The sequence below is a fragment of the Falco rusticolus genome, chromosome 7, assembly GCF_015220075.1.
Source record: "Falco rusticolus isolate bFalRus1 chromosome 7, bFalRus1.pri, whole genome shotgun sequence".
Classification (NCBI taxonomy): domain Eukaryota; kingdom Metazoa; phylum Chordata; class Aves; order Falconiformes; family Falconidae; genus Falco; species Falco rusticolus.
The window spans coordinates 64,097,430-64,108,974 of NC_051193.1; positions in this window are offsets into that span (position 1 = coordinate 64,097,430).

Here is an 11,545-nt window from a genome sequence, read left to right on the forward strand (position 1 = left end):
ACGGCTGCAGTCAGCTCCGGGCATCACCTGCAAGTACTTGGGTGTGCTGAGATGTAAGGAAGGGCAGGAGGAAAGAAAAAGGCAGTAACATCGCTGGAAAGCAAAAAAGCTCTTCTATTTCTAGTAACTTGAATTTAAAAAAAATACGCCATTGTTTCATTTTTAATTCTTAAACACCTCCAGTCATCTCTCTCCAGGCAAAACATGCCTTTAAGGATAAGCAGTGACTAGGAAGCGGTACAGACTCCGGTCTGAAGTGGCTCACAGCAGCAGTCAGTGCCTGGATGTTCCTGTGCAGACCCAGACAGGCCATGTCACGGCCAGAGCATTTTAAAAAAGTCCTGTGCTTTCACATCCTTGTGCTCATATCTGCCCGACAATACGATGAAGCCATCCATGTGAAGGAAAAGAAACAGAGCCCAACTGTACAGTGAGGGAGTGACCTCCTTGCTTGGCGGGACATAAAGAGAACCCTCACAAAAAAAAAAAAATCCCAACACTAGATCTTTGCCCTTCATTAAATGGCGTGTTAAGGAAACACAGTTTTCCTTAGCAGAGCGTGTATCTTTTACATGAAGGTCGAACGCGCTCAAATATTCAGCTTGTTGCTTTGCTTTATGCTCTACTTTATTGTTTGACATGGGATTTATGGTCACTTGTTGCACATTTCAATAAATCTTTATTTTTCTAATTGGTTCACAAACCTTTCCTTACTTGGACAATTCAATTATTTGGAAACTTCACCTTAAAATAAATATTTAGCTCTTTCTGCAATATGTCAAAGTATTTTTGCATAACAAAAACATTCTTTCCATTGCAGCACTTAAGGCAGAAATAGCTATTATTTCACAAGCTTTAAGAAATATAGATTACTAGAATCTGAAGATATGAAATGTTGTAATGTTGTGCCACAAAATTCCTGATGAAACACGCACAGCACGGCCAATCTCTCTGTGCAGAACATTCCTCATACCAATTATATGTGCCCAGCCTTCTAGCATGTTTAAAACACTCAATAATGCTTTATTGTCTGGGGCAAATATCAGAGAAAGTGGCTCATTCATGTTTAGGTAGCCTCATTTTCTAAAATCAAAGCATGATGTCAAACATCAAAGAGCAAAGATGTTTCTGACTCCAGTCCCTTCCTATTGCGGCTGTTTTGTCACGGTACGTTTTTAGATGAGTTACATTTACGACTGACAAATTTATCCCCCGGTTTCTTTATAGCCTTCTGTCGTCTGGATGCATTAAGCTAGAAACTGCCATGCAGACAAGTTCAGATCCAATTCTAAAACCCCATCCGAGATGCTTCAGTGCTTTAGCGTGTTGTGGAAGAAAACAGTGCCGAGCTGCAGCGAGCCTCTTCACAAACCCCAGCTTTTCCCTCTTTAAAGCTCTTAAAACATCCAATGAGGCAATCTTCCTTGAGTGTGCAAAGTAACTTAGAGCAGAGGGGGAAGCATTTTAAGATCATTTCAGCTGCAGATTTAGAAATAACAGTCTTGCAGGGACTTGCCTTAACGTTTCCACATAGTGGAGGCTGGCAAAATGAAACGCTTCCTGGAATTCTGAAACACTTCACAGAGGAGAAGGAGAGATTGATAACTTGTTATGCAACTTTCCAGATGAAGCGATGACCTAGTTGAGCTTAATCTGCTGTGTTAAGAGTTGTGGGAGCTCGGCAGTTAGCTGGAGGCAGGTATTTGTTCTCACTGCCGCTAATCCATAGACAAATGGGTGTATCCCCAAAGAAAGTATTACTCTGTCATCACCCAGTCATGATAAACTGTCAAAATTTAAACCATTCTGTTTGAGTATGCCTTTTATATTTCCAAATATCCCTAATGCCATTTCATTGCTGTCTTGAAAATGAGGAAGATAGCAATGAATTATTCAGCTTTCAGCCCTGTGTTAATGAGGGAGCACTGGAAACCTTTGGGTATCTCTGTGGCTTGAGGCAGCAATGGCCACTGAAGAAAATATGCCCTTTCCCACCACATTTCTGATTTTGTCTCAAATGAAAAAGAAGTTCACAAAGTGTTGGCAGTAGTCAGATTTTGCCATACCAAAATATATCTTTTGTCTACATAAATGGCAGAAAGCAGCACTAATTTGCTGTCTCCGTGAAACAATGTGTATGAATGTGTGTGAATGATGTAATTACAATTTTTATTTTTATTTTTTTACTGTTTCTGCGTCAGCTGCTGTGGCATTTCTGCATTTTCTCCTTTTGGACAATTAAAAGTTGAAACAATTTTCTTCTTAAAAACTATTCTAGACTTACTTTTATGCTCTAATCCTTTTGCATTCTGCCTTGCACCTGGCAATCCACTACAAGCTACTGAGAAACTTCTATAAAAACTACATACGCTTTACAATGCTAATCGCTGTTTTTACTAACCATGCAAAATTATTCATCCACTTCTGGAAAGTGCAAGGCCTCTTCTTTTAAGGGGCTATATTTGAACTCATTGCTGGGATATAACCATCACAGTCACCATCGTGATCACAATCCAGATGGGGATGTTATCCAATTGACTAAAAATAAATCAGTGGGTAAACAGCCATAAAACAGCACTGCACTGCTCTGCCTCCCCTGTGATCCGCCCCAGAGACCCCAGGCACTGTGTGCTGGCCCTATAGCTAAAATATATAGCGCTCGGATAGGAGGTGTGGAACAAAATAACCTTTAGATATCAAGAATCATGTAAGGTAATTCCTTGGAGGAGGCAAACTATTGTTACAATGGATTTATACGTATCTGCTTCCATTTCACCCAGTGACTGAAGTTATTTCTACCTAGTTAAAAATCCTGCAGAAATGTGAATTGGTTTTGCCTAAAATCAAGCGTATGGGGCTTGATCTCAAGCATGAGTTCATTTCAGGCAACAAAACATCCTTCATCAAAGGTAGCCCAGGTTCCATCACGCTCAAACCACGGCGAGGAGGTGAGCGCTCACTATGCTTCTCCCATCTCTCCCCAGTGCTTTGCCGGCTCCCAGGCAGGCTTTTGGCTTTCAAGCAATAGCCTGGCTGGCTCACAAGGCTCTTTCCCAGCTTCCTAAGGAAATCTCCCCCTTCACTTCACATCAGCTTTCACCTCCTGCCCTTCTGGAGCTCAAGGGGAGCCGGTTCCCCTTCCCACCCCCAGCAGGCAGCCCCAGCCGAAGCTCCGCTCCTCCTGCAGCAGCGTGCACCATGCGAGTCCCCAGCCACGCGGCTCCGCTGGGCTCTCCTGTCTTCCGCATCAGGATGAACTCGCCCAGCAAACACTGATAAAAGAGTCCACCTAGAAACCTCCACCCTCTGCGAGAAGCAGCTGGCTTGCTACCTCCTCTCAACCCTGTCCTGCCCTCCTCTGACCTCTGTGATAAATATGCCTCTGCTCAGGGAGGGTAAAACATTGCTGTTTGCATAGGCTTTCAAGATGCTCTGCAAAAGGTTGCGTGCAATTTTGTTTACCTGAGCCACAACTCTAAAAAAAAAATAGATGCTTAGGGTATTGTCATGTCTTAACAGGCAAGGTCTGCAATGTTAAGTCACACCATTATTTTTCTTTCAGTTATGAAACACGGTGCAGGCTCAGGACAGCACGGAAGAGAGTGCGTTGCGAGGTTTGGGGCATCACTTCATGGTTACTTTTTCTTAAAAGACTAGAGGTGTGATACACCTGATCGAATCCCCATCTCTGCATCCAGCCAGGCGCAGATGCTGCGTCCCTTTTCCAAGCAATGGGGAGAAAGAGGTTGTTGTAGAGAGAAGGTCATCCCATCCTGAACCAGACACCTAAATGGGGTGCAGTAAATCCCACCCCAGGTTTCTTCAAACTAAATTTATGCTGAAATCGAGGTCTAATCAGCGGTTACATCATATATTGCTGCTCTGTACAAGTTTGACTGAGCAGTGTCCTCACCTGTGAAAAAAAATGAGTGAAACGGAGAGATAAAGCCAACTTATAATGGACGGCACCTTGAATACAAGGTAGTTGGCCATGCTAGATCCACCTTCCTGCGGATCAGGTGGACTTCTCACTCTCCTCATCCCTGCCAACTGCGGGGGACCCCAGACCCACTTCCAGACCTCCCAGACCAGCTCCTCCACCATCCTCTTTCTGATGACAGCTAGTGATGGACGTGACAGGAGAATGGAGAAGCCCACAGCAGAAATACAGGACTTACTCATTCCAGCATCAAGTCTTTACTAGTTGGAGCTAACTAGAGGACCTCAGCAGAAGACTCACTACCCATTTTAAAACATACACTGACTTGTAACGAACTGGATGTTCCCTACCAGCCATATAACTTTCTGAATTCTTGAATTAAACGCTTTCCAGACTCGCTGTCCGATGCCTGTGAAGGTATTTCCTGAAATCAGTTTCAATTTTTAATAACTGAAAGTTTATTAGCTTATCTGTCATACAACTTGTCCTCCAGTGGTGCTTGAGGGGGACGTCGCCAAGCCGGCTCTCAGGGAGGATGGCTGCCCAAGCTGCGGGGAGAAATGCGTGAGTAGGTGTGAGGAAAGGCACGTGTATGCGTGTGTTTACGTGCGACTCTTCCAGATGAGCCCCAGTTAAGATGAGTTGTGACTTCAGTCGCGTATCCAAAAGGAAAATTTTAAACGGAATACTTAATGTAACCATCCAGAGAGACTTTCACGTGTCAAAAGTAATGCGAAAAATACCCAGGAATCAAAAAATAAATATTCTTGTGTAGGCTTAATGTGGAAAATACCCAGGAATCAAAAAATAAATATTCTTGTGTAGGCTTTGCACATGATAGCAGTGAGCTTTTACGATGTAGGAAGCCTGAAGTCTTTTTATTATTCTACTACAGTGATGATTAAATGTCAAAAAGGTTTGTTACTAGGGGCTGCATTTCTTCAAGGGCTAATTTTTATTATTATTTTTAGCTTCTCAGCTTCTCAGCATTTTTATCAGTCTATTCTCAGATCTTTCCTTCTTATATGTAGCAGGTTAGTGCAAGAACCATGGGGAGGGAACATCAAGACAGGAGAGCGCTCAAATTCCAATTTTAAACACAAAATTGATCTCAGCTGTAGCTATGGAGCCACTATTTCTGAATGACAGTATCCTCCTGTCACCTGTTAGTAGTAAACAGAGGATGCCTATGCACAGGGGCACTACAAGATATCTTTCAAAGATACCTTCATGCTAGACGCAATGCAGAGTACCAAGCCGGGTTCTCCAGTGAAAACCACCCTTAACGAATTCTTGCAGGCTGACATGGTTTTGTTCAGCTCAGAACAGCCTTGCTGATTATTTTAAGATTAACATGAAGAACACTCCTCCATGCAACTCATCAGAGCAGTCAGCATCTAGCAAATGGCTTCATGAACACCACCTCGTACGTATCAGCAACAGTGCAGCTGAACGCTGCTCGAGTCACCAGCTCTTGGGAGGAGGCTCGGCAGCCCGGGCAGCAGTTAGCTGGGATGTATTATTGGATGCCTTCACCCAGCTGCACTGTGTGGCGGCTTGAGTGTTAGATTATAAATATTCCCCCTTGTGAAAAGGGGAAGTTGGCTGGATGAACACTGATTCAGCAGGACATATTCATAGCCTCGGCAGAGATTGGTGTGTAAGGAAGCAGGAATGGGAAGCATTGAATTAGGCTTGGGAAGTCCCCTCTCTCCACAGGCTCATGAGGAGAGCACTTATCCCTGGAAGCTAGTCAGCATGGCACGTGGGCAACAGGAATATTAATAACTCCTCTACAGCAAGAGTTCTGCAGGGCAGGATGGCTCATCCAAACCACAGCCCCTGTGGCCACTCAGTGCAGATGGGCAACTTCTGCATTGCAGAGTTCCTTCTGCAAGGGCAAACGGAGCTGCTGGCTCCGTTTGTGGGGGTGCAGGAGGCACCCCGACAGCCAGGGAAGAGGTACCTCAGGGATACTGGTTTTCTCACTGCTGGCTGCAGGCAAGAAGTCACTCCTAAGCATCGTACCAAAGACTGATGGGCTTTGCAAGCCTTGCCGGTGTGGTGGGCTTAGTGAGCACCAAAGACATGGCTGGCCATTGCGTGTAACATCTGATACGGAGAATGTTAGTAGAGAGGACCTTTGGTGAGCAGCACAAGGAAGGCCTTCTAGCTGGAGGGAAGGGAAAATCTCGTGATGAAGATGGATACGATGTGCAGTCACAGGTTCTCACCTATCCTGCAGCAGGGCTAGGAAAAGCTGATAAGGGTCAAGCAGTAAGAGCAACATGGAAATCTCCTTTGCCCTACAGAAGGCTTCCCAAGAGGAGCAGGTCGTAGGAGAGGTGTCAGAGTGGTGGGATGACTCTGGAGTTTGTCTCAGTGGTAGCTTTGTGCGAGTGGCTCTGACTCACCAGGGCAATTCTGGACCAGGGGGGTTTCCAGGAGCCTGGGGCTGAAATCCCCAGGGATGTTAGTCTAGACAGGGTGCTCTTCCCTTTGACCTCACTGAGGGCCTCAGCTTCCTCTTTATGCCGGTAACGCCAGCTGCCAGGACAGGTTATTTTGGGCTACAGAACAGTTATGAAAGAGCAATGTGCTGAGGGTTTGAGGAAAAGGATGCTCCTGTTCTAAGTATCCTTTTCAGACCACAGTTGTGCCAGGCTGCTCCTTGCTACTCCTCACGGGAAACAATTTTTATTCCTGATGTCTTCTAAAGAGACCCAAACAGCCTGAGAATGGCTCCTTGCCTGATGCTCGGCGAGAGCTTGTAAAATGAGCTCAGATTCCCCCAGGATAACCAGAGGGAAATCCCAGTCATTAAATCTTCCGTCAAGTGACGTAAGACGGATTGCAAATTAATCCTGCTCCTCATTCATCTCATCCCAGCAGAGATCCCGCTAGTAAAAACCAGTCCTCCAACAGCCGCAGGGGAATCCCAGACTGTATCATAGTGCTCCCCTGCCCTCACCTGCAACAGCTACGCCTGGTGCTCAGTGTTCGCCTGTTACTTCTTCCACCCCTCAGGGGCTGGTGTGCAGGAGAAGATGCAGTGAGGTGTGAGCACACCAAAGGCTTCCCATATTCCACGCCGTGGAGCTGTGCAACCCTCTCTCTGCTTTTCCAGCTGCCTCACCTGCTTTGGTGCCTCATGTGAAGAGTGACGAGCCAGCATGGTCTGAGGAGGGAGGGTTTGTGGCTTGTGGGGAAAGGATGTGTTTTGTGGGCCTTTCTGGCCTGTCCCATCCATCCTGGTCCCTTCCACCTCTGTCTCCTCTGCTCTCTCAGAGGCTTTCAGCTACTAATAAACTAGCGATTTCAGTAAAAGGAAGGAACCTGGTAACCAGAGCAAGCACAGGGTGAATGCCCCCTGTCCAGCTGCCAGGCAGCACCTGGAGTTCTGCCTGCACGCAGTGTTGGCAGCGTGGGCAGCGTGGGCAGCGTGGGCAGCATGGGCAGGAGCCCTCCTGGGGCAGCATTGCAGGGGCATCAGGCTATGCTGGGTCATGTGGATGCAGGTGAAACTGTTTGTGGCTGGGAGGAGTCACACAGCCTTCGGTACCAACCCAGAGAAGCTGGGTTTTGCTACACATGAAGCCCTTTGATTCCCAAACACTCTTTCCGAACGGCCTCACTGAATACGCAAAACCAGCCTGTGCCACTTCAGGTGCTCCAGTGTGCTGCGCATGTGCACACTTCCCACAGCCTTGTCATGGGCCAAAGGAGAAGAGAACGGAGGACACAGGGACACTACAGGCCCATGGCTCTGCACGGTATGGTTGACATTTGGATTGCAGGGCAATTCCTCAGAAATGGTGAGATAAGATAACAGTGATAATAACCATAAGATAATGGTGAGACTGATACTTAGCAAACAATGTCCCCATGGAAATGCAAGCAACTTCCCGGTGGCCTCTGCCGGCTGAAAGCAGGACTGAGGAGGGACACCCTGGCATGACACAGGTGTCCCTCCTCTCATCTGGTCACTTCTCCCGTTGAGCTGTTCAAATCCAGGAACTCGTGGGGGAGATGACCAGATCTCATTTGCTCCGTGTGGCTTTGGGGTTTATTTTCAAGCTTGGCGTTAGGAGCTGCTGCTGTGGCTGCCTAGTTCATCTCTTTACCACACCGCTATATGTATCTGCGATTCCTGCCTCCAGGAGCTGGCTGGGATCTGAGCCACCTTTCCGAGAGCAGAGGTACCCAGCACTGCCGTGTGACAGAGGTAGAGGGGGAAGGTGGCAGAGCTCCAGGGGATGGGGCATAAATTACCTTCACGAGTGGGTACATCTCTCAGACCATGAAAGTAGTTTTAAACCTTTTGCCCTTTTTTTTTTTTTTAATTCTTTTTTTTTTTAATTGCTTTCCCGTAAATAAGGATTAACATAGAGTTTTTCTCCAGGGCTCTTGTCATCTTCAGTGTTTGACAAATAGCTCGCCTTCCTGAATCCTTTCCCTGTCAGCTGAATGAGGGTGGGGAACATTAGCCCTAGAGAAGAGGATGGGACACCAAAGCACCCATGTAGCCACATGGACATCAGGGAAAGATGTGTCCAAGGTCACAGATCTGGGCAATGTCACAGCGTATAGAGGACAACTGCATTCCAGGCTCTTTCTCCTCTGTTCAGCCAGCAAACCAGACAGTAAAAATCAAAGCCAACACATTGAAAAGAGAGAGCTGAAGTTAGACGCCTCCATCTGTGTGTGTGCTTTGGACAATGACACTATTATTTTTATCTGGTATTCAGAGGCTTTGAGCAATTGTAGTTTCTCATGTCATCAGGGAAAGGCTCAGACCTTATCTGGGTGTCTATGCAAGGATGTAGGTGACTGTTTATAAGCTTCTAGCCTAGGCTTTTTTCCTGGCTCTTTTTTCCTGTTTTTTTGTTGTTTTTTTTTTTGTTAAGGGGTCTGAGTCTCCACGAAGTGTGAAGTGTTTGCTGAAGCAGCTTTTCACCACTTTCCAGCACTACATAGCCTGGGGCTCCACCAAGTTGCAAAGTCAGCAGAGACAAGCAGGGCTGGCCAGCTCAGGCGGTCACCTCCCAGGGGACAGCAGCAGCTCTGTGTCCCAGCTCACAGAGGCAGGTTTGCGTGAAAGAACGCTCCGGCTGGGCTGGAGTATTCCCGCTCCAGCATTCCCCTGCTCGGGGGCTCAGCCCTGTGAGACTGGTCATTCCAGAGCTCAGCTTTCGGGGGGAGGCCTGCTCCGACCCCTGTGGTGTCTGCGCTGGGTGGGCGAGGGTCAGCGCAGCACCGGAGCCCGCGAGCGGTCAGCCTGTGTTCCCAAAAAGCAGCGACGAGGTGTGGAGTGATCCCCCAGCGCCTTCGGCAGCCGTGCCCCACCCCCACCCCCCGCCGCTGCCTCCTCTTCCACACATGGATCCCCTGCGGCCACACACCAGCTTGGCTGACGGATTTTACTTGAAAGCTCTGGCAGGCTGTGCCGCTAATGGCAGAGCCCTGAGCCGGCTCCCTCTGTCTCCCTGGAGTCCCTGCGCAGACGTAGGTGCACGTCACTGCCTGCTCTAATTTTATCCGTGTTTGATGGAAGAGACGAACTGAGCAGCAGGGAGGCAGCTATTTTGGTTTTCTCTGTGGCTGTGGGTTATATAAAGCATCCTGCCATGACCTGCGTTGCTCAGGACCTGCTTCGCTGTCCCCGTCCCAGCCACCACAGACCAGGGGCTCAGATCCCTGCTTGCCAGCAGCCAAGACCTGCACACGTGCGGCAGCCACATGGGCCAGGTGTGCCATACGTGCATGCGTACGGAGAGAGCGTGTCAACAAGATCCAAGGGTAACCAGCTATAGGGGGAGACTGGGTCTCCTCCTTGCCGTGTGGTGTGACATGCACTTGGGGGTTTCACCTGTTCCGACGCCCCGCACATCACACGTGCTCCCTGCCAGCATGGGCATGGGCACAGGCTGCCCGGGGTCTGCAAGCTTTGGCCTGCCGGTGCAGAGCACTGCAGCTTTCATCTCACCCGGGCGGGAGGAGCGGCTCCGTTAGGTGGCAGCAGCAGCAGCAGAAGCAGGAGCAGCAGCAGCAGCAGGAGGCTGCTCTCCCCATGGAACCTCTGTGGGTGCACAGGGGGGCGAGTGGGGCCATGGAGGAGCTTGGCTGGGCCAGCCCAGCACCTGGCACCGGGAGCTGGGCAGCGTGCTGGGGGACCCCATAGGGTGGAGGGGATGTGGGGGGCTCCTGCCTGTGCTTCCTGGGGCTCTGGGGTACCTCCGTCTGATGGGAGCCAAGCCCCAGTGAGGTCCCAGGGACTGTTCCCTGGGCTGACCCTCCCACACGTCAGGTAGGACGTGGTAAGCAGCTGGCAGCAATTCTGTCCTGTGCTAGCTGACCACAGCACCCACGCAATAGCTATTTCCCAACTGTGGGGAGCAAAGGCGTAGGCTACGCAGGGCTCCTCACATGCAGGGGCTGCTGCTCCTCCACGCCTGGCCCTCCCAAGCGGTGACTTCATCACCGATGCTCCAGCGCCTGGTCCCAGGCTGACGAGGCAGGGTAGCAAGCCTTGGGCTTGTCGGTTGGGGAATTCTTGGCAGGCGGCAGCGTGACCAGAGCTCCTTCTTCTCTGTCTGGTGCAGGCAGGGTCTGCCAACATCTGGGTTAGGTGCTAGAGCCCGCTGCCTGGGGGAAGTTTTGGGGAATGCCCCTTGCTTCGGTTTCTCGTGCAAGCAAGCAAATTTAATAGCACAATATGGATTTGGAAGCTAAAGTAATTAGGACGTGTCACTATCCGATTGGCACCTCCCTGCTCCTCTGCTCGCTGGGTTCTGCTTACCCGGTGCCCAGCTCTCCTGCTGACTCATGTCAAAGCCGCCTTCTCTCTAATGACCGGGGGTCAGGCCAGGGCCCAGCCTGCTCCCTGGTTCTCCTCGCTCCCACGCAGTTCCCGCTGAGCCTCCTGTGGCGGCACTGGCAGGACGCACCCATTTCCTAAAGAGTCACCTCCTGGGAACACTGCCGAGCTTCCACGGTGGCCACGGCATCTGACATGCCCACCCCCTCCAGGGCATGTCCCTGCCTGAAAGCCCCTGCCCGCTGTGGCCCAGCTGCTCCTGAGGATGCACTGCTGGGTGCGGGATAACACACAGGGCGAAGGGGGCTGCGCTCCGTGTACAACCCCTGCCCACCCACACAAGGACCTGCTGGCTGGGGTGGTAGTGCTGCTTCCTTAGGGTCTTCCTTGCAGGACCTGTATATGTCTTCCTCATGTACCCCCCGTGGGTGCTGGGAGCTGTGGGACCCCCAGCATGCCACCGCATCCACTTCGCCAGCACGCTTGCCGGGGCAGGCCCCTGGGAAAGCGGCAGGCGCAGAAGGCATGCTGGAGGAGGGACGGGAGTGCGTGCAGGAGCGTGCATGTGTGCACGTCAGGGAGAAGGAAGCCGGGCTGTGAGTGCTGGAGGCGTTGTGAGCGCCAGGCACAGGCTGACAGGCGAGGGCTGCCGCTCCCATAGGAAGTTAAAACTGTTTCACAACAGTCACGATTGCAGCAAGCGGCTCACTCCTGAGTGATCCTGCTTGCTGGGGACAGAGGGGACAATCAGCATCGAGAGGATGAGTGTAGCCCAGCCTGGGATACGG